Here is a 25943-nt window from a genome sequence, read left to right on the forward strand (position 1 = left end):
GGTTGACATCTGCCTCTCAATTTTATGAAGTTCTTTTTTTCAATATAACGGACAGCCTTAAGGACTCAAAACTTCATTAAAAGACACCTTTTGTCAAAGGTCACCTTTAAAGAAACTCAAACAGTTTTTCTTCTGCTAACCTTCCGGCAGGAAGCCACATGAAAAGGTTTGGTTTTGAAAGTCAGGGGATTGGGGCTCACATTTCAAAAGGGAGACACAGACTGACTCATATGAGACTCAAAATGTGATGGGTTTTTTACCTCACTACAACCACGTCTGAGCTCAAAATAAACAAATCTTTTTCAACTCCACAACCAAACACCAGGCATTTCTGGGGTTTTATGGGTAAACAGACATTTATTTTTTTAACCTAACTCAAACTTTTGCTCGAATTAGTGTTGCATGAACACAATTATGAAAAAGATATCACCTTCCTGCCATCGCAGAAGCGAGCAAGATGAGGTCATCAGCCACGGTCAATCCGAAATAGAGCTGTCTAATCTTGGCAAACCCTGTGGTTATTTAACGCTGCCACTGATCCGTCTCTGTAGTACATACTTCAAAAATGAGGCAGGGTGGTTTGCAATGTTGAATGTTTAATACTGTACATTACAGTCCGCTGACCGTGGTGGTGTCACAGGACAATAGAACAGTTGTGCTGGTCTGTTGTGATAACAGTCATTTGGGGCCACAGCATATGATATCATTCTCAGGACATTGTCCTTGTTTTTCCATTAATAAAATAGTTACCGGTGAGCGACTGTTGTTCTGGTGTGTGTTGGTTGACCCAAGGATGTTTGCCACAAACTCCAATACAGTTTTATGTAAATAAAATATTACGAAATAATTTAGTTATTCAAAACAACAATGATTAGGATTTTACCCTCTTGAAAGCTGTTCTTTGAAGCCTTGGCTATGAGGGAAAACAGTTCAAAACATTCTTACTAATACAAATCAAAAGTTATGTATATATTTCAACCCCAAAAAGTCACTTGTGCCATTCCGCAAAGCAGCTCCTGTCCGCAGTGACACAGAGGAGTGTGGGTGGTAGCAGTAGGAGTAAACAGGAGGAGTGAGAGGTCCTGTTTCCAGTGTAAAATCTTTTCTCCACCAGTCGACAACACAGCGTCTGATTGGTACAAGTCTGTGACAAGGCCTCTGATTGGTCAAGTGTATCTAAAATGGACGGCTAGGAGCCGGCCAACAACAACCGGAGCCTTTTACGTCTTGAAGAACGGGATGAGAAATGATCACCAAAGTCGCTCAACGTTGGATTTATCATCGTGGACGTGTTGTGCAAAGACACTGACGTCCCAGGCCGCGCTACGAAATCTTCCGAGAGGGCCACGATCGCACGGAAGCCCCGGCCTGGAGTGACGCAAGCGTTAGCTCCCCGTCAAAGCACACCGTAAGTTGCATAAACTGACCCAACGTTACGAAGACTCTTCTAACGTGACGCATGTCCTGTCCCGTACGACCGGTTCGGGCTCAGGCGCTAACGGTGGACTGAAGTCATCATGGGCAAATTTACCACAGATCGTAGGTCGATCTTCGCAGGAAGGGAAGCAACGGACTCGGCTGTGCACACTCGGGCCTGATGAATATGGACAGGTCGCCGTGATCAATGGCCGTGACTAACTGCTAATTGGCCGAGCAAATCTTCCCGAAGGTCGCGTCTTGCCCGTTTAGTCCGTGGCCTTTTTAACGGCCGACGTCGTCAGTCCGAGTTACATCGTACAGATTTATCACACCCAGCAACCGGTGCTACAATTACAAACACATTAGAAGCGCGGCGCCTGTTTAAAAAAACGGACATTAACGTGAAGAAAAATAGTGGAACCGTAGCCGCAGTCGGGAAACTCTCCATTCAAACAGGTGTTCCTCGCAAAATCTGTAGAAGCGTTATTTCTAATCGGAAGGCCCGCGCGACGGAGAGAAAATAACTGCTTCTGACACCCTGACACCATCTGAAAGGGGTTTTTCGATTCGGCCGTGGTGTATCAGAAGTAAAAGTGTCTGCGATCAGGCCCTTTTCATATTTTGCCCGCGACCTTCATTTGGCTGCACCGCGCCAGTCGCCTCGCTGAGCACGTGTGGGGGGAAAAAAGACACAAACTACCTTAACAGTACTACGCGTCTTTTATGTTCCCAGAGAGGAAGGCGATTCTTTTTTGTCCTTCCAATTCCACACTTTCTCTTTCCCGCTCTACTCCCACCTTTTCTTCCTTTCATCATGGCCTCCACACTGCCTGAATGGATTCGGCTCTTGCCGGGTGTTAACCCTCTCAGAGAATGTGGATGTTGTTCTTTAATTTATTTTCCTTTATTTTTCAACTGACCGCGCTGGGGTTTTTTTTTTTTTTTTTTTTTCGAGCAGTCTCTTCCGCCAAGAGCTTTGGTTGACACCTCTTCTCATTGACAAGAATAATATATAAAAACTGAAGAAATAAAACATGTGCCTACCCGCTCGCACATACTGCACATTTCGTGCAAATATGCTTAAAAAAAAAACAGGTTGCAGTTTCATCTCAGAGTCGTAGTAGTTCCATTTCGAAAGCGCAATAAAACAAAACTCTCGACTGGCGCAACTACTCAGCACAGTCCTTATAAGAACTTCAACGTTTGGAAGGAACGCCGGGGAATTAGTCATAAATTACATGAGATTCTCACTGGGTCAGCGCAGAAGAGTCATAATGTGCAAAAACATGAGCTATTTCTCTGCAGCTATTCCAAATCCAGTCATGTCCCCATCTCACCCTTCCTGCCTCAGACTGTTACTATATTCACTACAAACAGTCATTCCTAAGTGGGATTTGAACATCCTGGGTTCTCTTTGTTTGTGTTGGAGCACTCCAGCCTCGGTCAGCAGCATATTAATCACCTTGAGAAAAACATAAAGGTTCTTACAAATGTTCAAGTGTCCACACTCTTCCATCCCTGTAATAATGTCTTATCACGTAATGATGTCTTTCCAAGCAAAGGAAATATCATAATAATATCACTCGACAAAGTTATGACCAACATGCCATAATAGTGTATTGTACAAAGAATTGTATCAGATTGTATTGCATCTAATCGCACCAAATTGTTGTCGTGGAAAAGCATCTCGAAGTATATTGAATGTTCATATATCAACCTGTCCTTCTTGACCTGTATTGTGGCACTATATTATGTAGATACGTACAACAGGGCAGATTTTTAAAACAATTTTCTGTGTCTCAGGTGGTTTGCTGTGAATTTGACAAAATCAGAACGTCAAATCTTGAAATGAAACTGTACCCACATTTGTATTATTTCCTCACTCCGCCAAGGAGCTTGACACGCGCTGAAATGACAGACTGATCAACCAGCTCCCCAGTGGCCATCAACCAAAAAAACATTTAGGGTTTGAAGTGCCGCCGCTGATTATGGAGGCCTGATGAATGACAGCGGACGAGATGAGTGGAGACGGACGAGGCTGCTGCTACTCACGGTCCATCTTCGTGTGATATCGAGTTATCTAATGTGCAGCAGGCCCCGGCCGGCGCCGTGCCCGCGCAGCAGAACCACTCAAAGCCGTGGAAAAAAAGGGGAGATCTGAAAAGTCTTTTAATAAAGTCGTGAGAAAGTCTGAAGCCGCCAAAATTAGATCTGTGCGGTTGGATTGACACAGGGAGAAGGAGGGACAGGGGCAGAGAGACGCAAAGATGGGGTTTTTCTTTCTGCTGAGTTGATCAGGGGACAGATTCTTTGCGCCGGCCAATGATCACCGGAGGATTTCCGTATTTTCCCACTCGAACGCGTTACTTCAGCGCTCAATGCCGCGGCGTGCCTGACAGCCCGTATTTATTTTTCCAGCTCTGGACACACAATATGGCTGGCTTGCGTGCTAACGGGCCATGCTATCTGTCCATCCAATGCTAAAGGGAGGTCACCGGAAATAAACTCCGCAAGCAGATGGACACATACCAGGTTCACTGGGCGGGTTGGACCTCCTCTTGACAGCCTCATTTCCACTTTCGATGTCAGATTATTTGTATTTGCACCAACGCAATTTGATTGGCTGGCGGCAACTTTCCCTCTGGAAACACAACAGTTTTGAAACACAAAAAAAAATCCCCCAAGTTCCCTCACTGCACACTTGAACATGAATTTCACTAAATGATATGGCTGTATTGTAATGATACACATCAATGTTGTAGTGTAAAATGTTAGTATTACGGATTATGGACTCTTGAACCAATACTGTAGTGACCTTAGCAATGCTAGCTTTGGCTAAATCAATTAGCCAACTGTCACATATGCTCCATCTAGCACAAGACTCAACTCATCAGGTTTTTAGTGATGACTTTAGATTCGTAATTTTTTTCATTTTTTTCATTCTTTCTGACGTGTAATTTGATATACGTTAAAATAAAATATCTACAGACAAAAATGACCCAGTACATGAACATGGGAACAGATCAAATCTAACATGGATACAATTCAGGAAATTCAAATGTGAATGAAAAAAAAAAAAACCTCCTATATAATATTATATATATTATATCTGTGTTTGTTCAGAGCATTTTGAGAATGTTCAGCGTTGACTCCGACGCCACACGTACAGAGACCTGGGTCGCACCACATATGTTATTTGCTGCACATGATTGTCCCGTCGCGTCGCGTGAATGCGGCGGACGCGACGAATGGCCGCACGTCACGCGCTGTGCAGCCGCGGAGCTTCACATTTTGGCAGCGGAGAACCGCAAAATCCGGCCGCACGGAGCTGACAGACATGTTTTATTGTGCTTGGAAGTGTAGCCGTTGTCAAGAGGTCAGCGTCAATTTGTCGCCTCTTCAGACGCCGCTTTATCTGGGAATCTCATCCCGGGCCACAGCCCAGACGATCGATGGACTTAAGCCGGGCCAGAGACGGCTTTATACAGTGTTTCGGTGGCGGTGTGTGTGGTCCGGGTGTTTACCGAGGTTGCGGGGACCGTAGTGAATTGTCTTCCTCATGGAGACACAGAGAAAGTCATCCATGATGTAAATCATTTACTGTTAACGGTATGGTAAGGGTCAGGCCAGTAGGAGTTATGGTTGAGGTTTGTGTAAATCCCCAGGGGACGAATGTACGTCACCATACGGTCCTCTGAAGTCATGGAGACAAGACTCGGTGTGTGTGTGTGTGTGTGTGTGTGTGTGTGTCTAGGTTATTAGTAGGGTTAGACCAATATATGAGGTTGATATTGGCCTCATATATTGGTCCATGGTCAATGTCTGAAAGGGTGGTTACGATGCAGTTTGACTGATCACGTGAACTGTGATCATGGCAACGCTAAATTGTAAAATGGTAGAATTGATCATGACATCTAAATGGATTCTTTCGACTCGTGATGATGAGAACACACGGATGCATGAATATTCTTCATGAGGCCCGAATGCTATAGAGCCTTGATCACACGAACAGGGAAGAAAAATCTGCTGACAACAGCTGATGCTTTCTCTTGTTTCTCTTAAAGGGCCAGTTCACCCAAATGTCAAAAAGAGATTCAAATCTGATTTCCTCAGTTACGTCCAGAGGTGTCTAGCCATGCAGAGAGTTTAAGTTGTTTTTGCCTGTGAGACCTCTGCCGTCACTCGGGGGTAGATGGAATCCTTGGTGTTACTTAAAGAAGTGGTTCCCAGATTGTACTCTCTGATAGGTATCTATGTGCTTGTGTGTGTGTACATTTGGAGTTCCAAAGTTTATCCCATGCGACCTCAAGATCCCGGATGATTGACGGTGAGAGCAGCCCATATGGCGGATGTGTCTGATCCCAGAACAATATGAGCCAGACCACAGATAAAGCCGCCCGGTGTGACTTTTACGAGGACGCCAGCCTGTAATTACACCTCCCCACCCCGACTGCCATCATTTGTTGTCGGCCAGAGAGAAGACAGGAAGCCATTGTTCTTGCTGTCGGCCGCCCAGGAGGGCTGGCTTGTACTTAATGTAAAATATGGCAGGGTTTATGGCGAGTAGCAGCCCACGCCACATGCCCCGTGCGGTCACAGTAACAGACGTGTTGTCTCTTGTGTGTCACCCCCTGATAGCTGCTTTCAGACACGCACTGACGTCCGGACGTTCACCGGAACTTTTTCCGGAGAGGCTGTTTTTGAGTCTGCGATGTCATAAACAAGTTAGTTCTCAGTGTATTGTATTCAGGGCTAATTTTAGACTTAAAAATAAGCCACATTTAAACTACGATTTTCATCACGTTCATATTTCATTTTGTCCAAATAAAAAACAAAATAGTTTATTTTTTATTTTTTAATGATGATGATGATGACGATATTAACCCAATTACGTTGGAGTCACTTTGATTATCGCGTTTGGACCGAATGCTGCAGCTGCGGCATCACCAAGCATTTTCCAATTATTGTTCTGTCTCTGCTAAATGCCGTTGAGCATGAGCGGCTGTAAACTATTAGTTGCTTCGAAAAGTACAATAATCACCATACATGCAACTCGGAGTTGCTCCAAATGCGTGCTCCTGTGGCTGCAAAATGAACGCCCGCCGGAGACGCACAATATGGGGCCGCGCCCGGAAGTCCCTCTGCTCACAGCAGACAGTTGCGACTGGTGCGGCACCATCATAAAAAAAAAAAAAAAGACCCATTTCCAGCCCCTTCTCCCCCCAGACATAAATCCACACTGCTGTAAATGTTCTTAGCACCCTTGAAAGTTATATCTCACAATAAAGCAGAAAAAAAAAAAAAAAGGCTGGGTCACCCAGGAAGGAATAACAGACTGACACAATCATACTGCCCTTTTTATTTCATCTATCAAAACCGGAATAGCTGTCATCTTCATATAATATAGGAACACGCTTGAGATGTGGGCAGGGTTGGATTTGCTGCAGCCGGTCACAAGGAGGGTTAGAACTGATTATTGTTATTGTCAGATCGCAGCTGGAGACTGTAAGTTTTTTTTTTATCCTCTCACTTGAAACAGTCTGTTTAGGTGTTGTCACTTTAGTGTCCCTCTCAAGACCGTCACATCAGGACAGATGTGATGTGAGTCGGCGTACTTTAACGTACTGAGTAACGCAGACTTCTTTTAGTGGCAAAGAGTAGTACGTTATTACAATATACAATGACACACGGTATATGCTGGTGTTGATCGATACCAGCGCAAATAATCACTGGACTCATTTCCTGTTCTCCGTGAAAGCCTGTGATCAAAAAACAAGAAAAGAATTAATTGCGTCTGATCGACTGGATTTACATTACATTACATTCATTTACTGTATCTGACGCATTTGTCCAAGGCGACTCACAATAAGTGCATTCATAAGTCTGATTTCTTTTCTAGGATAATGAACGAATTTGTCATTTTCAAATGTATGAATCAAATATTTCATGATATATATATATATATATATATATATTTTTTTTTAATGAAGCTTGACATATGCATTGGTGTTTTTTAAGGATAACAATTATTGGTCAGGCATTGATCGTCAGCATGGCTGACAAATGACGTCTCACACTCACACACATAGACTATTGGTAGCTGATAAGAAAGATGACCTGCAATTAACAATCCTGGTTCATGCCACGGGCACTATTGCTTTTTGCTTCTCTGTCTCTCTCTCTCCCACACACACACACACACACACACACACACACACACACACACACACACACACACACACACACACACACACACACACACCGCAGCCCGTGGCTTCTTAATCCTGCTCAAACAATCAGTGCATCGCCGTGTGCTTCGGGGCTGACATTGATTCATTGACGTGCCCCCCCCCCCCCCCCCCCCTTCAGTGGCCCTATCTGGGCTGGGTTTACAGAATGCTCCAGATGTTATTGGCCTGCTGGTGGGAGCCCGCAGGGGCGAGGCGAATATCACCGGACACTGATGTAATACACCGAATGGAGATGGGCCAGATAAACAAGTGACAGGATGGGTTCCATCCCCTCGAGTGTCACGGACACATTAACTTTCCTTTCTGCCTGACAGGCATTGGATGGCCTGTGTTTCGGCTGCCCCTCACACACGTTCACTGTGTTTTTTCATATTTAAATATTTTATAAAATACTTTCCCCCTACGCGAGGAGCAGTGCGGTAGTTTTGGTCATGATTCATCCATTATAATACCATTGAATAATCAGAATGGCTGCGTCTCTACAGTCGGGTCCAACGGGCCAAGCAACACGTGTGACTGGACAATTTGATGAAACCAAAACAATTTTTCTTTTTGCGGACAGTCCCCATTGTTCATGTGACAATCAAGGAAACAAATAGAACGTCGCTCTATAGAGCACATGCCTCCACCAAGGCCCCACTGTTCCACTAGATCTGGATTTGGATCAATTATTTAATCAAGATCCATGAATTATTCCCTACTGGAGGGAATTTGAAGGAATAAAAAATGGAATTTGAGTTGAGATTGTGTCTTCTAACTATTTCCCAGGTCAAAAATGACCATATGTGATATGCTTGCTGCAATTATTCGAGAATTTAAGTCATAAGATTGGCTGGATGCTTTAGTTGTAGTCACTGATTTCACCCTGACGTGTGGTACTTTCCTATAGACACAAGTTCATACGCCATGATGGAGAATGAGGAGGATGAATGGGAAAAAAATAAATGTCGAGATAGCGGAAAAAAAAGAAAGAAGGAGAATGAGTGGTTGTAATTGTGAAGGTTGTGATTGGCTGCCAGCTCTGTGTGCAGGTTTTACAGGTCCGGTGCGGTGAGTAAATTGTGCTCTTGTGCTACTTGTTTGTGGCTCCTGAATAATTTAAGAGCAATTGTGGCGGGAGACATATTGGTTCATATGTCATATTATGGCGGACGCTTCAAGGCTGATGCTGTTGCTGAGGCCCCCACGGCCCATTTCAAACCCCTTCCTGTGCAGGCTGGGTGAAAAAAGAAGAGGTGAACAAACTGTTGTTATGTATGCTGCCGTGATCTATGTTAATGCATGCATGGAAGCGAAATTTATGCGTTCAATTTCACACTCCCAGTGTTATCGAGCAAAACGCACAAATCTGACAATTCTGGGGATGTGTTGAAACACTCACGGAGCGAACGTGCACGTAAGTTTCCTACGTCTTTTTGAAAAAAATGATAAATAACAAGGCTATTGCTACTTACGTTGCTTTTCCTTTAAAAACGCTTCAACTGTCACCTGTCATTGCAGAGAACATTTTGCAATTCTGTTTAAGAACGAGGAAAATCGTTTGCACGAAAAAGGTAGCAAGATTTAATAAGAATGAACTATACATTAATTAATTCACACATACTGTACATGCCTTTGTTCTCCCTTGAAGGAAACGCACTGAGCTATTTTAAAGCTGCTTTCTTACATGGAAGTCCAGACATTCTCTGGACAATCTCCCCGCTGCGTGTAAGGCAAACTTCGCAAAAAATGTCACATGTCCACATCTGGAAACAGCTTGAGTCATACTATCGGATGTAGGTGCCAGGTTGTTCACGTCAACTATTATCAGAGACAATAAAGATTTACATCTAATTGTGTATGGGCGATGTCCGTTATGGCCCAGAATGGATTCTGAAGTAATGAATGAGGCAGACAAGATATACAGCATATTTTCTATTGTTTCTGTACAGGGGGGAAAAAAATGAAAACGTCCCTGTCGTCTTTCATCGGATCCCATGCGCACAAGATCATTTTCGCTCTCTGGATTCACACTGGTCTATTCTCAGATTTCAGCTCTGCCTGCGCCTGATTTATTAGCGATTGACCTCCGCTTACACTGCTGCCTCCGAAAGTCCGCTTAACTCATTAAAAACTACTGAATGTATAATTAATGCACAATTATGCAAATGTTATTACATTTTCATATCCTTTTTCTGAGCAGAATTAAATACATCATATTGAAACTTAAATTATTTACAAGGCTGGAGATGTAGTTTCATGGGCGAGAGAGAGAGAGTGAGAGAGAGAGCGAGTGGGAGAATGGGAGCCAGGAAAGAGAAGAAAAAGAGAGAGAGATGCATCAACAGAAAGAAAGAGTGAGAGGAAGAGGAAGAGGGAGGGAGACAAAGGGAGGAGCAGGGTACAGCTTCGCGTTGACCCTCCGCAGATTTAAATCTCACCTCCCAATCACTCTGGTGCGGAGCGGAGTTAGGGATCCCGCGGACGGCCCCGCAGAGAAATTCCGACATGAATAATTGTAATGAGGACTGTATGTAAAATTGAATTTCACACAAATTTATGGACGCGTGACTCGGCCCGTGTTCTTAATCTGTATATACGACTGTGTTCCCACTGATCGGGTCATGATGGTCCGTGTTAGGCCACTTCCACCTACTCTGCGCTGGAAATCCGTAAGGCCGGCTCAGCTGTCAATCATACTCCTCATGACTCCTCGTCATGTTGTGGTGTTGTACTCGTCACCGGGGCTTTTAAAGAATCTATTATAGTTGTCTTTTCTCGGCCCGTTTGATTGATTCGCTTACTGGAACTAGTAACTAACACTGTTACTGTGACTTTAATATTCATGTTTATTTACACGAATTAGTCAAATCCATCCATCCATCCATCAACTTTACCACTTTTTCCATTAAGGGTGGCCGGAGCCAATCCAGTCTTTGGATGGTGGGAGGAAGGCGGAGAGCCCGGAGAGAATCCACGCATGCACGGGAGGAACATTCAAACTCCACACATGGTCTGGATGGTCTGCACCTGCAGCTTACCACCACACCACCGCGCCGCCTGAGAAGAAAGAGAAAAAGGGGACTGTTTGCAATAATTTGGTAAGTGCCTTGAGATATTGTCTCTTGTGACTTGCTGCTATTCAAATAAAATATAGAGCAAATACCTCCGGCACACACTCAAAGATATGTCGCCTAAATAGGCCTGAATATTTTCAACGAGACCCGTGAATTATTCCCTGGGATTATGGAGAAAATGTCCAAAAGAAATCTTGCATTGTCAAAGAAAGTGATAAAAAAAGAAAATATGCCAGGATCAAGCACTTTGTCCGGATCTAAGCCAAAATGTAATGGGTTCTGTCTTGGCCCACGTTCCCATCCTTGCACCACGTTTCGAGGCGATCCATACAGTAGTATTCGCGAAAAAATCCTGCTGACAAACACACAAACCGACAAACGAACCATCGGACCGGGGGTTGAAAACATAACCCCCCTTGGTGGAGGATATTAAATTGAATGTATTGATTATTTGACAAGGATTCTGCCATGCGGAGAGAAGACGAATGACTGGAAAAAAAATTGGTTGAAGGTCCGGTGTGGACGGGGTGGGAGTACAGTAGCTGTTTACTCAAACTATTTCCAAGGGTTAGGAATAAACTGTGATGTTTAAAATGTTGCGCCAGCATGGACATGACGTCTGTGTTTGATAATTATATTTTCACAACTTCCCACCACTATGTTACAGTCTCAATGAGGAAAGAGTATTCGGACTTTTGGAGAACCTTTCTTAATAATCACAATTTCAATTTTTGGCCTAGAAACTTTCTCTATGTTCAAACTTCCTTGAATGTTTATTATTTTGTGTGTACACCCTTTCTACAATGCCCCACTCTCTGATAATCACCAGCGGCGTGCTGTGTCCTTCATTTAGCCGCAGACTCGTCCGCAGGCAAAATCGAATAGCTCTCGTCGGACATGTTGTCTTCGGAGCCAATGGATTGCGATATGTCTTCTCCCCGCAGCCCCAGCAGCCCCTGGAAGCATCCCCCGCCCCGTCGCCATGACAACGAGGCAGCCAGCGGGTGCAACATGATCCACCAGATCCAATTAGGAGTATGGGATGGGATTAGATTTGAATAGATGTGATTGCATTAAGGATAGATTAGGTTTATTGCGTTATTAGCTTTAGAAGGGCAGGACGACTGAGCTCCAGACAATTGGGGAGAGAGGGTGGGGGGGGGTGGGGGGGGGTGGGGGATGTTGCTAACTCATCTCATCTGTTGAAAGAAAATAAGACTGCACAGTCAAATAGCAGAAGGAAAAAAAAGGCGCATCTTGAACCGTCAACCCTTTCTCTTACTAATTAAACTCATATGCAACTTATCTGCGGCAGCTACTTACATTCACTGGCAACATTTACCGCCTTAAATCTCACAGTCAGTGACGAAAACTCCCGTAATCAACCATCACCAAAACTTTTCTTTCTAACCTAAAACCCGTGGCATGAGAGTGGCCCTAATCCAAAACCATACCGGATCCATGTTGGGTATTTCACACGGCGTTCAAAAGCCACTCCGACACTCGTGGAGGAGAATCGGTGCTCTTCATCAGAGAGGTCTCAAAATCCATCTCGCATAATTACTACCACGTCCCCACGTGACACTGCTCTTTCGAGAGCTACTCAACATATAAGAGCAGTCGTGTGTGAAGTGTAAATTTCCAGTGGATGGATCGCCGCGTGATTATAATACGATCTCCACAGGATGAATCCCACTGACGTCACTTTACCTCCTTTAGCTCTCCATGAGAGAACCTTGGCAAATATTAGATGGATTGATTGACCGGACTTTAGTGAAACTACACTAAACTCCTCTGGAATCCATTAGTCTATTAAGCGAATAAATGCACAGCACATATATCATTCTACAGTCCCACTGCTACGATCTACAATATCACACAAACTTACACAAGCCAAGAATGGCTGTTGTTTTTATTTTCTCTCAGTCTTATTATGTGCTGTTTATCATCTCTCCATTTCTTAACTCAGTCAATGTTAAGTGGATCATCTTGTCGGCACATAAAAGTATCATACTGTCTCTTGATATAAGTAATTTTTCTCAAGATATTGTCGTAATGAACTCATTATATCAGCAAAATGAATGTCGTAGATAGAAGGTGGAAGCCTTATCTCCTTCTTTCTGGAAACCGACAGCATCCGAGTTAACTTGTCGGCTCTTTGCAGGTTTCTTCCGAGAGGGATGTTGTCAGAAATAAAAACATGAATTTGCAAGACCGCCTGCAGTGGATGAACTCATCTAATCTAGTACTCTGCGTTCGGACTCAGCAACAAGGAAACGGTTGCGATTCTAGGCCTAAAAATCTCGGGTGAAGCTAAACGCCGAACATCGGTGACAAAGTGAATATTTGTTGGCGGGCTGAGGGGGAAAGAGGGAACAGTGGTTTTGCAGGACGGCGGACGTGGTTCGGAGAGACACTGAAGAAGGGGGTCGAGGGCGGCCGAGTGGAGCCGGGGACCGGTGGAGAGGAGCTGGTTATGGAGAGGTGCGCTGTGTGTGGAGAGCGTGGCAGGCAGGCAGACAGTCGAGCACACAAACGTGAGGTGATCCTGAAGCCCAAAGATACATAAAGGTCACTCAGGGGGACATTAGAAATCCATTTGCTCGAAGATGTAACCGGCGGAAATCCTTGGGACTGTCCGTTGTGTCGTTGGTCCTGATGCACAAATATCTCATTTGTGACTTTAATCTCAGACAATAAGAATAGAAAACAGAATCTAAGGTCAAATAACATAAAATACAAATACTACAAATTCTATATACAATAGAGACAGAACGCGGCCTGCAGTACAACAATTTAAATCTGCAACATCAGATATTCTCCAAAAACACGGAACCAGCCTTTCCCCGCCTTCCTACGTCGCATGAATTAAAGGGATAGTTCAGTGATTTTGAGGTGGTGACTTCAAACGTGGGACTCCGACTTTCGCTACTTCCACCTCTCCCCCAAACTCCCATTAAATGACATCGCTGATCACCATCTCCATAAGGAAACATATTAACTATGCATAATTAGCTCATACAACCCCACTTCAAAACCACTGAACTATCAGGAGTCTTTATGGAGCGCAGAGTGCACGAGGGGTCGCTGATAGCTTCTGATGTTTTTCTGTGTTCAAAAAGTATAATGCTTGTGTTGATGGACTGGATTTCCTCGAGAAAGCCACATTCATACGAGCCCCAAGTCTTTCAAGTGGAACAACAGGAAGCATCATGGTGCGCTCGTAGGTTTATTGACCGTCTTTTCGACAAGACTGCGGCGAAGCAGAAGACGAAGAAGAGCAGTGGTGGGTGGAGGTACAATTTCAAGTAAAACACTCCACAGTGTGAATCCTCCAGCTCCACGTTTACCTGATCGACAGTGAGCACAGCCGTCCGCCCGCCCGCCCGCCCGCCCGCCGTGTTTTCAGCGTTCATCACGAATCCCAACAACAGCACGACGATGCTGCATCTGGCCCGGCTCCGCTGCTCCGCTTGTGCGCCCCACGATCCACCCTTCACCTCGCCGCCTTTCATCCTCCGCGACGAAGCTCGCCGGCATTCATTAAGACAGTGAAGCTATAATAGTGTAATGTCCACATGAGCGCCCACCCCCCCCCCCCCTCCCCCCCCACACACACACACACACACACACACTGAACCATTTACAGGCCCCAACGAGCCACTAAATGGCTCTGATGGATAGGTGTGGGAGAGCCGCCTCATTTTCTCCCCTGGACCATAAAGGGCTACTCGGCCATTTTCAGCAGCCCACTGGTCAAACAGCCATCTATCTCACCTCCACACTGCCATAAATCTCTCTGCTCCTTTAGCCGACGCTCCTCTCACTCCTTCCCTCCTCTCGCCGTGTGTCTGCGCCTCTCTCACACTCACTCGCTCTTTTCTCCTTCCTCTGTCTTCACGAAAGGCTTGTGAATTATACAGTAGCTGGTCCACTGGCACCGTGTCTTAATGATTATGAGTTTGGCATACGGGAGTTTTGCTTATTGAGATATTCCATGGAGCATAAATATGATTGATTAAGGAAAAGAAATGTTCTTCTGTGCTCGCACGGTTAAAATCACGAAGGATTATGTTTCTAATTGCAAGTGATAAAGCAGATGAAGTATTTTTTTTTTTTAGATTTAGATTTAGATTCAAAAAGACTGATGAGAGAAATGCTGATTTACAGTAGATGTCGCACAGAGTCACATACGGTAGTGGAACGGAGACCGATCAGGAAGTGGTGTCACGACTCTGGCTGGCGAGGGTCATGGGACTGGGAAGTCGAGTCGCTTTGATACCGTTCTACTTCCTGCCAAAGCCTACCTTGAATCTAATCTCATTCTATCGATTATTGACACGCGTGAACTGAAATAATGGAAGCACGTGTTGCTTGTGCTTACAGCGGCGATGTGTGTGAATCAGATTCCCACCTGCGGCGGCGGCGCTTCTACGCGTAGCGAACAAGCGTGATGATGCGTCCACTTGCACCGTCGAGGGCGCGACGTTTAAAACAACACCGATGTTGTTTCTGCCGTCGTTGAATTTGCATTCCTGAAACCCAAGTTATGTCCCAGTTTGCGATTCTAGGTCCATCGACGAAGCTGATTCAACTTGTCGCTTGATTCTACCTCCCATGTGTGAAAACATCTGACGTGCTCATAGTTTTACGTGCAAGTAACGATGCTTGTAATAATGAAGAAGCTTTCTTCTTTGGCTGCTGCATTAGTGCAGGATTAATTAACGATAGCGCACAGCAATTTTCATTTTCATCCAGGCAGGTCCACTTACAACGGCACAATTCATCATTTGTTGCCGCGGAATTGTTTGTCCATCCTTTGACAGTTCTATTTAGCTTGATTTGTGTATGATTCAACAGTCCTGAGGATTCCGTAATTAAATTGTCAAAGTGAGTGAAGAGACTGGCGCTAATATGAGAGATAAATAATGCACGGGGGCATATTCAACGTTCGCCAGGTCTGTAGCACGCACCAGATTTTCAAAACCACCTCATCGCACAGACTAGAACTCAATCCATGATATCGGGTTCATTTGACTTTGACGCACAATACAACAAACTACTCCAAGGGTGGACTCCAAGGTTGGCACTGTCAAGAGTTCGCACCTCATTCTTCTGAGCCGCAGGTTGCGTTGACTCATTCAAAATGTATAGAATTTTTTTGCCAAAAGTTCCTGGTGCCTGAACCGGTTCCGTTCAGGGTTATCGGAACTTTGGTGCCGCCCAACGCCTCCACCAGTTTCTGAGCGGCACCGTGGTAATCATGGAAGGAGGACACCACGGAAGGACGTACAACGGGAGCGAACGGCAGTTGCGAGAGGGCGCGGCGCAGTCGTTACCTCCTGGCATTTGTTCTGCTGTCGCAGACATATCTTTCATCTTGAAAAGACGAGCGTGGACCAACCAAGAAGACGTAGAGAAGACTAAACAAATCTGCTCGTATCAACGACAAGACGCCCACCAGTGTCGTCATGGCTTGCGCAGAAGAACCGGCTTTTTTTTTCCGGTCGCCAGCTTCAAACCAACCAGTTCTCATTTGGTCTAAACGGTTCAAAGTTCCCTGTTGGCGGAAGAGGTCTGACAGCGGACGACCGGGAAGCCCCAGGGTTCCCAATCCAGCCACATCCACAACACGACTCGTTGCCCACGATCTCCTCGGAAGCCTTCTCCACTCGTCTGACCTCCGGACTTGGACTGGATCCATTGGACTCCTCTGTGTCATGTTCGGTCTCAGTGCTTGATAAGTTTGCCTCCTTCAGTCTTTTTTAATGATCAGCCCACCGATCGCACCATCGCGTCTCCGAGCCGGTGTGTCTCCATCACATGGACGGTGAGGGGCAGACGTGGTCATCTCGTTTTCCAGCTCCGCCGCTTCGGGAGCTTCTGCGTTTCTACGCGGGCTTTTTATGTCAGGGACACTTTTCCCGCTTATTGCCACTCGTAATTATTCCGTCTGGCTCTCTCTCCCTCTACGCTCAGGCTGCGCACATGCCCGTTTTTATTATTTTTTTATTTCTCCCTCCGGCAAACATGCTTTCGCTGGGCTTTGGTTATATGCCTGACAGCCTTTGGGAGGGTGTGAAACCCTCCCAACCCAGCCGAATGAATCCTCTCCGCAGAACGGAGAGGAAGGGCCCCGACCCCCGCGGGCTGTTTGTAATCCACGCGGCGCAACAGCGGAGACGCCGAGGAACGCTGCGAAGCCCAGCGTGTATGCAGCGTCGCGCTGGAAGACGAAACAAGCCCTCCCTCTGTCTGACGGGTGAACGCTGATGGCGCTGGTTGTGTGAGCTGAGTACAATCAGCTACTGTAGATCTCTGGTACGTCCTACTACGGCGGTTAGATTCATGATATGCCTGCAGAGTGGTTGGTGCACGGCATCCATACATTTCTTATGGTTTGACGTGAGCTTTGCAAAACTATTCAATAATCTGAAAATGTCAGCCATTCGCTCGCATCAATACCAGTGCATAATATTTTGAAATACAATATTTTTGATTCGAAAAGGAGGATGGGTTTTCTGTTGGGCCTCAAAATTCATTCTCGACCTCAGACGCTGTAGTTTGAGAAGACAAACCAAAGGGGAAAAGTCCAATTCACTTTTCGGCGTGGCAGTTGTTAAAGTCCTCGCTCACGACGTTGAAAAGATTCCACGGACATAAAACAAAACAAAAACATTAAACAAATTTCCAGAAACACATATTTCTCTTTTTCCACACCACAGGCTGGAGTGAAAGCTGCCTACTGTACCTCGGTGGAGACCAGACAACCGGAACGAGACCTTTTAAAGGGTCTGTGATACTTGTTGTTTTTGGCTCTGGTTCCAGTCAGACTCTGCACGCAGTTCGAATCAATCCAATTTCTATAGCGTGTGGCGCCAAATCACAACATACGTTATTTCAAGGCAATTTACATAGTGAGGTGGAGACCTCGCAGTATCCCAGAGAAACCCAACAGGTCCCAGTCAACCGTGGATAGAGAAAAAAACTCCCTCTTGAAATGAAGAAACCTCGAAACAGGACTTGAGACAGAGACCAGTGGACTCAATCAGTTCATTAAGACAATGAATGTAACTGTAGCTATCCCTACTGTAGCTAATCCTGTTTCTGCATCCCCATCCACGAGTCAGTGACGATAGTTATGGGGGATCTGGTTGTGACACTAGATAAATTAAATGAAATCACAAATGTGGTTGAATAAAGCGCCGCCACCAGGAATTGATTTTCCACTGTGGCTCCGTGATGATGCCGGATGAAATCACCAGAACTGGTCCCGATGAATGAGACGTGAAAGTGACCATTAGGACAGGAGCCATTCACACTCTGTGTCGTCTGTCAATCGATTTTTCACAACACGGCAAGTTTCACAAGATTTGAATTCTTTGACCCCTTTTTGAAGTTTTCGCATCGTCCGCCGCCCGAAAGCACCTGAGGAGAGGAGGCGGCCACTGTGTCGCGTTCGCGCTCTCCCCCCCCCGAAGCCATCCAAATGAAATGTGTCGTTGCCGTGCGGCCGACGGCAGAATGTGAGACGGAATGATCGATGTTTTTCAAGGACGGTGCAGCAACTTGAGGCCTCAGCTGGTGAAACCCTTCATGTCCCGCAGGCGCCGAGCGATACATCTCAGCTACTGTTGCCTTCGGTGTCTCAGCCCGGCGCCCAAATCTCCCCAGTCTGTGATTTCTCCTCGGCGGGGGAGTTTTGCAATAAAACCTGCCGCCCTCTTTAACGTGAGCCCGTCTGGATATCCGAGCATCTGCCCCCGAAAAAACCTTCCGCGTGAGACGCACAACTCCGGGAGGCACAGGCGCAGGTTTTGCCTGCAGCCGGCGTGATGTCACTCAGGGTTTTTCAGCCATGTGTCTCTGTGTTGTTCGACAACCGTGCGGGATAAGCGTGCGGCGGCGGCGGCGGCGTACGAATGGCGTCCGGCCATAAGGAGCCAATGTGATTACATTAAATTAACCGTTCGCTCGTCTGGGCCTGATTAGTGAGCAGACGCTAATGAAGAGCAGGAGATACTGTCTCTGCCAGGTGTGTGTACAGCACATGTGTGTGTGTGTGTGTGTGTGTGTGTGTGTGTGTGTGTGTGTGTGTGTGTGTGTGTGTCTGTATTGGAGATTATGTGTGGCTTTCCATGTTTGGTGTGTCGTAATCCCGTCGTGGATTTCGTTTGGCATGAGGGTTAGGAGATAAAACTACACGATACAGTAAGGTAAAGCCCCTTCAAAGATACTTGATGGGAAACGTAAGCAGGGAACTGTTGTGTTCTTGTTTTTTTTCTCAACCCGTGTGGTGATGATGATGATGATGAGGAGGATGAGGATGAGGATGATGTGGATGATGAGGGTGATGACGGTCTGGGGAAGTCATCTCTGCGCCTGCTGTTACGCCTGTCACCAGCGGAGGGAGCTCTGGCCATGTACACACTGCAGCAACAGTTGAGTGGACCAAGTGTGTATTTGTGTGTCTGAATTTTAAAAACCATGCCTGCGTGTGCATGTGCGTGTGTGTGTGTGTGTGTGTGTGTGCGGGGAGCGTGAATTCTTGGAACCAGTCCAACACAGTAATACCTTTACTTTCAGCCAATTCTCCCAGCAGCCCGGAGAGAGAGAGAGAGAATGGTAGAGAGAGAGAGAGAGAGAGAGAGAGAAAGGGAGAGAGAGAAAGGGAGAGAGAGAGACAGGTTGCTTTATGCTCGCCGTCAGCTCGTTTCCATGACGATAACAACCATAACCAGATTTTTATTCCTGTTCACTTGGCTCCACGGGTGTTCTGTGTGAGTACATACTGTGTGTGTGTGTGTGTGTGTGTGTGTGTGTGTGTATCCAGGTTGTCTTAATTAGCTGTAAATGTAAAGCCGGCCATTCAAATCAGATGAAATCATCAGACTGAAGAGTGTGCGACGTTGGAAAATGAATTTGTGACAAGGGAAAGAGGATGAAGCTCCTTCGCTGTGGGGGGTTATGATGAAAAGGGCGAAGTCAAAATTAAAAGCAAGTGCAAGGGAGATGAAGATGGGACAAATGATACGAATGAACAACATATATGTGCTTTACATGTATTGACATTTGTGTTTGTTTTTTTTACTGATGACCGTGATTGTTAATTGCCAAATGCCAAACGAATGGTTAATGATATGAGCTGCAAATGACATCAGGGCTGCATTAACGGATTACTGCAACAAACCAATAACACTGATTTAAGATATGAAGAAATTAAATTAAATAACTAAATCAAATGCATTTCTCTTGTAGAGATATGGTAGAAAAGATAGCTATTCAAGGACACACACACACACACACACACACACACACACACGAATGCAAGCATGACAACATTTGTGTTTCATAATAGCATATATAGCAAACTATTGTTTTAAAGACATCAGATATCTGAAGGACACAAAGTAAAACATCCTCCTTTTCATCGAAATGAGAAGAATCAGCGAGGCATTTTAGAATTATTTTCATATGGTTTCCCGTGACGCTTTACTGAAAAGAAGGATATGAATGGATGGAAGTAACAGGCAAAATACGGATGAGTTTCTATTAGTATTCTTCCAATTTGTATGAATTCCAAACGAAATGCCCGTGAAACCAGGAGAATGTGTCTTGGTCGGAGCCCTGGGTCATTATCTAAGACTGTAAGACACAACATAAAGGACGCAAAGTGTTTCTAATACAGTAAATAAATCACGAGCAAAGAGTTTAAATAGGCTTTCAAGAATGATTCATATATTTTCTAGACTAGCTTTTAGACAATAGGGTATTACATTTCATAAGAAGTAGGTGAAATGGGCAAAATCCTCTATCGCAGTACATTTAACTTTTTCTATTGACACAGTCGTGAACCGTAACTGTGACGACACACCCACAGGAAAAACGAATATAAAGGGACACGGCGTTTTCAAGTTTTAGACTACGTTCAATGTGTCATTTTTCGGGGCCGCTCCCGTGACGGGTTGCCAGTTTTGTCTTTACACGGCGGATGCGCCTCCACATGGAACCTTGGCATTGGAGGAACCAGGAATTGAACTGCCGACCTGCAGGCACAGTGGCCAGCCCGCTGCACCACCTCCTCACCTCCAGATGCGGTGTCAGTTGGAGTGCGTCGCCGATCTTTTGCCACTTCTACTCCGAAGCGCATGAGGAGGGGGAAAAAACAAAAGTCACATTTACATCTATAAAGACTTATTGGTCATGTTGACTATTGCTTTTGACACCGCAGTCACTTCCTGTTTCCACTGATGCTCGTTTTTTTGAATTGGGACGTTGCCCGCCGCAGACGTATCCTAGCAACTGATTTGCGCGTTGCCAAGCTCTGTGCATTTTTGTACATCGTGTCCACCCGGGCGACATGTTGTAGTTGGAAGGCGTCAAACAGCAGTCGATGTGGTGGAAATTAGGCCCAATACGTTTTTGTTTTTACCAATAAAGGGTAAAAATTGGTTTCAAATCATACAGTTCCTGTTCGGCGTAATTCAATCCTTTACATCTTACACCACTTTTGTCGTAATTATGTCCTTTATTCCTTTTCAACCATCCCACTTATCCTTTCACACATAACACCCACCCACACACACACACACACACACACACACACCTGCGTGCGTGCGTGCGTGCGTGGCACAATACAAGAATCTAAACCTGCCTGTTGAACTTTACCCAGGGACCTTGTGTTAATTACTTAAGCTTATCTGTATTTCTATTCATGGCTCATGCGTAATCCTGGTTAATCACTTCTTGTCTTGATAATAAAGGAAAAAAATCACAACCACGCTTCAGTTTCAGTATATGAACACTGAAGTAATATCTCGTCGAAAAATGTTGGCGGCCGATTTCTCTTCGTTCTTTTGCAGGTACATTAAAGGAGACATTGTCAAGGTCCACTGGTTCACACTCACTATGCAAGCCGCGGACAAAGAGAAGCAGTTTTCAGATCTTTAATTTAAACTTTGTCTCCGGAATTCCACAGACTCCAAGCAAACCGTTCCAGGACAGAAAAACCCAGTTACATCGTATTGTATTTGCAAAATACTGACTGGAAGTGATCAGGTTGGCCGTGAGCAAATACCACAACTGGTAGAACGACCTGGCGTCGAGCACGGATTGCAACCATTGGCGCCAAACCGCTTGTGAAACACTTGGCTTTGTAGCTCGTCTGTGTAAGGCCCGCCCTCTCTCCCTGATTGGTCGACCGCTACCAGCGCGTGTAGGAAGCAGACTGACAGAGGTGGAGCCCGTCCCCCATCACCCCCTGTGGTGGCCTGAGCCACGTGTCAAAAGACGATGGCAACATCTCCGTGTGTGTGTGTGTGCGTGAAAGCCGCCTTCTGCAGAGTCTCACGCTGCTAATATTGTATATCAAACAGCGAGCGCCCCTCACATCCAGCGGATGATTGAAGCGGCATATGCATGGCCCCGCGCACCTGATAAGCAACAAGCAGAAAGAGGCGGCCGAATGCAGCCGTACATCAGAATCAGAAAGACACACGCACGCACACGCACACGCAACCACACTCAGGCAAGCAGGTCTTGCAGCACATCACAGGGTCAGCGGCACACATCGGCATGGATTATCACGCTGTCACACTCCGCCTCACGCCGACGGATAACAAGCTGCAGACAGACGTCCGCCGGGGGAGGAGCGGGGTGGCAGCTGAAGGGAGGACCGGCGGTGGGGGTGGGGGGGGGAGGCAGGAGGCAGGAGGAAGAAGAAACAAACAACAGACACGTTGCTCGATGTTCCCAGTGTGTATTCCGTCGGCCGCAGAACTCCAGCGGATGATTCCTGCGTCCGGACATTAGCATGCAACGTTGCGCTCCGGCTCCTCTAATGCATCTTTCATCGTGCCGGTGTATTGGCTCACCGCGAGCGCGAACGGAGGTGAATATGAAGCTTATTACGGGGGTCCGTGCCGCTGATCCCGCTCGCCGAATGAATATTACATGGAACACACCGTCATTTTTTTAAACAACTGACGCCATGGGAGGCATGTAATATTCAACAGCGGCCTGTCAGAGGGGATGAAACATACTTTGCCAACACGCATGTAGGATCTCTATGGACACACACACACACACACACACACACACACACTGATGCAGGCATGCATGAGGGGATGCCCGCACACATACCGAACACGCAACACACACACACACACACACACACATCCACAGCTCCTTTCATCTAAGTAATAGTGTTGCCAGATGTGGAATTGTCTCTAATACGGACCGGAGGGATCCGCGCGCAGCACCTGACATGAATATCGCCCAAGTCCAGTTAACAGCTACGATTTGCCCTGATGTCCGAGAGGGCCCGCGAACTTGAACACTCCACACCACAACCTGAAGAAACAGCGCATTGACAGAGAACTGTCTTCTTCTTCTTCTTCTTTTCTTTGAGACAGACTCGGAGAAAATTAGCGGAGACGAGCTCATTGTCAGTGAGACGAGCCTGTCGGCTGATTTGCTCCCATATGCTGCGGTAATTTGTTGTTTTGTCGCAAATTCAATTTTCGCATTAAATGCCTCCCACTGTGTCTGGACAGTGGTTCCAAGCCCCGGGGGGGGGGGGGAGTCAGAACACAACACAAAGGCATATTTGTCTTGTATAAATCATTCCTATTCGTCCGACTTTTCTCTGCCTCACCTCCTCTCCGCCTGTAAACTGGATTCATATGAAAAGGTACTAAACAAATACAACTCGCGCTTCAATATTGCGAAACACTGGATAGTTTTACCTGAAGCCATTTAACAATTCCCCCCAGACTAAGTGTGCAATTGCTATTCAAATAATTCACGTCAGGCCTCTGGGTTTTTTCTTCTTCTTCCCCCTAGTCTTTTTTAAGACAACATTTATATGAGCGGTATTAGCTGCTGTAATATTTCAGACTGCAACGTGCAAATGACAGGATGTGTACCCCTACTTCAACGCAGTTTTTTACCTCTTTTGCACCAAAATAAGCGGATATATATATATATATCTATATATATATAGATATATATATGTGGTTTAAAGAAAACAACAAAGGTGACTCATTTCCCATTGCCAGGAGTGGAGTTTGCCTTTCTGTCCCCCCCCCCCCCCGATGAGTCATGTTCGCTGTTGGTTTCCGGTGTGTTTGTGACATTGGGGAAAGAAACACACCACCAGAAGAAAAGCGCCAGTGGAGACAATGTTACACTTTTACTTCATTCCCTCTTTCAACCTCGACGACGACTGAACAGTTCTAGAAAAGAAATCGCAAAAAAACACAAACGTTCATGGCTACTCACCCGCCAATACCTGCAAAAATAATGGCATATTCTTGCGCAATTCATCTTTTTAATGCTGCCTGGCAAATGCTAAGCGTGCTACTCTGCTTAACTCGAACATAGCAAACGGATCCACTCGTGGAATCAGTCATTCCGAAGCATCAAACCAAGTGACCGAGTTGATCGACCTGTAGCGTCGACGAACGTATGTCGTTTTCGAGGCGGCGTAGAACGACATACCTCTTGTGTGTGTGACGAACTCTACTTACGACAGAGTTCGTCGTACGAGTCGGAGGACTTGTTGCATTTTCAATCATCTCGCCCCGTCCCGTCTTTTGTTCCTCTGCATTTGAGGGGTTTGTTTCATTTTTTTACATTTTTTTTTCGTATCCCATCCGCTCCTTCTTTCCGCCGCAGACTCTTGATCTCTCCCTCCCTCCGCTCTCTGTCGTTCTTCGTTAGCGGAGCAGATGGTGTGAGTGAGCAGGCCAGTCATTTCTAAATCAATAGCCGGGCACATGGGATCACTGTGTGTACTTGGAAAAAACCCATAACGCGCATGCACACACGAGAACACACACACACACACACGAGAAAAAACACAGAAATAACCACACATGTAGAAACGAGTATGCATGCACACACAACACACACACACACACATACACTTCCAGTAAGGTCCAAAACTCTGAACCCACTGTAATCTCAGACTTTTGGACCCCCAATGTATATGCACACGGATCATACACACAAACATGCAAGTGGTGCATCATTACTGCACACACACACACACACTGACGAACACACACACCGAATGTGGGTAGAAGGAGAAGCGAGGGAAGGCGAAGGAGAGTAAACCAATAGCCCTGCAGCTTATTTCTGCAGACAAGCTGTTGTTTAATATGACTGCAGCAGACGTCGGCCCCACGACAATCATTTAAACCTCCAGAGCCTGCTTGACTGGAGGAGATGCAAGTATCTCTCCCCCCCCCCCCCCCTCTTTCCTCTTATATCACACTGCTTCTTCTCCTGTCCTCTTCCTCTCGCTCTGCATCCCTCATACCTTCCTCTCTCTCTCCGTCTTTCTCTCTCTATCGCAGAGAACTGTGGCAGAAGCTTCGACGAAGTGGAAACGCGCTTCATTCAAGTCACGATCGACACGCCGTCCCCTGTCCGGCTCTGTCGTGGAACGACGACAGTCAGGCCAACAAGACACGCGAGACGGGACCACACACTGTATGCCGTTTGTCCCCATACCGCCTGACATACGCCTCTACAGCCGCAAGTATACCGGACCCCCGTCGTCATGGTCACAACAATAAACATGTAGCTATAAGCTGTGGAACAGTCTTGGTCAAAAGAATGTCGGTCGACCCCTTTTTCGCGCCGCATCGTTCCCGTCGCCTGCCGTGAGTGCTACGAAATTCACATCTGTTTGCGTCTATGCATCGATCTCGTATGCAATCTCATCGTGCGAAAAAAGTTGCTTTTGTTGAGAAAGTCCCTCCGCCTTCTCAACTTGTGCTTCTTCTGCTTCTTCTTCTTCTGCCGCTGCTGACGTCACGTGATTTCCCGTCAACTCTTTCAGAGGTCGGCCATTTTGTCTGCATCCGAGTCCCTCTCATTTAGTCAGGTGTTACTTTTTAAACGCTGATTTACACATTTAACTCCTTTCTTTTACAGACAAATTCAAAATAAGTCAAAACATATTAGTGTGGATGTAGCCTAGACGTTGAACGCCAACACATCATTAGTTGACATCGTACACTAATTGCGTGATGCACGTGGTAAACTGAAAGCCGTCCTTGATGCCACTTATTTGATGATCTTCGTCCGACACGACCCACAGCGTCCAATTCCATTCGTGTTATGAAGCTCTGAGTGGTGGATGTGAGGAATAAGTCATGAAAGATTTCAAACTTGGCGAGAGACACTCCAGTCTCTTTTTATTGGGTTG

General features: G+C 45.9%; 1 long non-coding RNA gene across 1 annotated transcript; it reads left to right on the plus strand.

The window, feature by feature from the left end:
- The first annotated feature begins 1205 nt into the window (after nucleotides 1-1205).
- Nucleotides 1206-25257, plus strand: LOC118291546. Its single transcript, XR_004786702.2, has 3 exons — nucleotides 1206-1408; nucleotides 10563-10750; nucleotides 25087-25257. It is a non-coding gene; the product is annotated as an uncharacterized LOC118291546 (long non-coding RNA).
- The last annotated feature ends 686 nt before the right edge of the window (nucleotides 25258-25943 follow it).

The sequence above is a fragment of the Scophthalmus maximus genome, chromosome 21 (assembly GCF_022379125.1).
Source record: "Scophthalmus maximus strain ysfricsl-2021 chromosome 21, ASM2237912v1, whole genome shotgun sequence".
In the NCBI taxonomy this organism is placed as follows: domain Eukaryota; kingdom Metazoa; phylum Chordata; class Actinopteri; order Pleuronectiformes; family Scophthalmidae; genus Scophthalmus; species Scophthalmus maximus.